Consider the following 259-nt stretch of genomic DNA (forward strand, 5'->3'; position numbering starts at 1 on the left):
TTTTAAACAAAATCTTGCTCTGTTGCCCAGGCTGGAGTGCAGTGGCACTATCTTAGCTCACTGCAACCTCTGCCTCCCTGGCTCAAGTGATTCTCATGCCTCAGCCTCCCAAGTAGCTGAGATTACAGATATGCACCACCATACTCAGCTATTTTTTTTCTTTGTGTGTGTGTGTATTTTTAGTAGAGACAGGGTTTCACCATGTTGGCCAGGCTGGTCTTGAACTCCCAATGTCAAGTTTATCAGCCCTCCTCAGCCT

Source organism: Sapajus apella, unplaced genomic scaffold, assembly GCF_009761245.1.
Source record: "Sapajus apella isolate SASKATOON/1434 unplaced genomic scaffold, GSC_monkey_1.0 scaffold90, whole genome shotgun sequence".
NCBI lineage: Eukaryota > Metazoa > Chordata > Mammalia > Primates > Cebidae > Sapajus > Sapajus apella.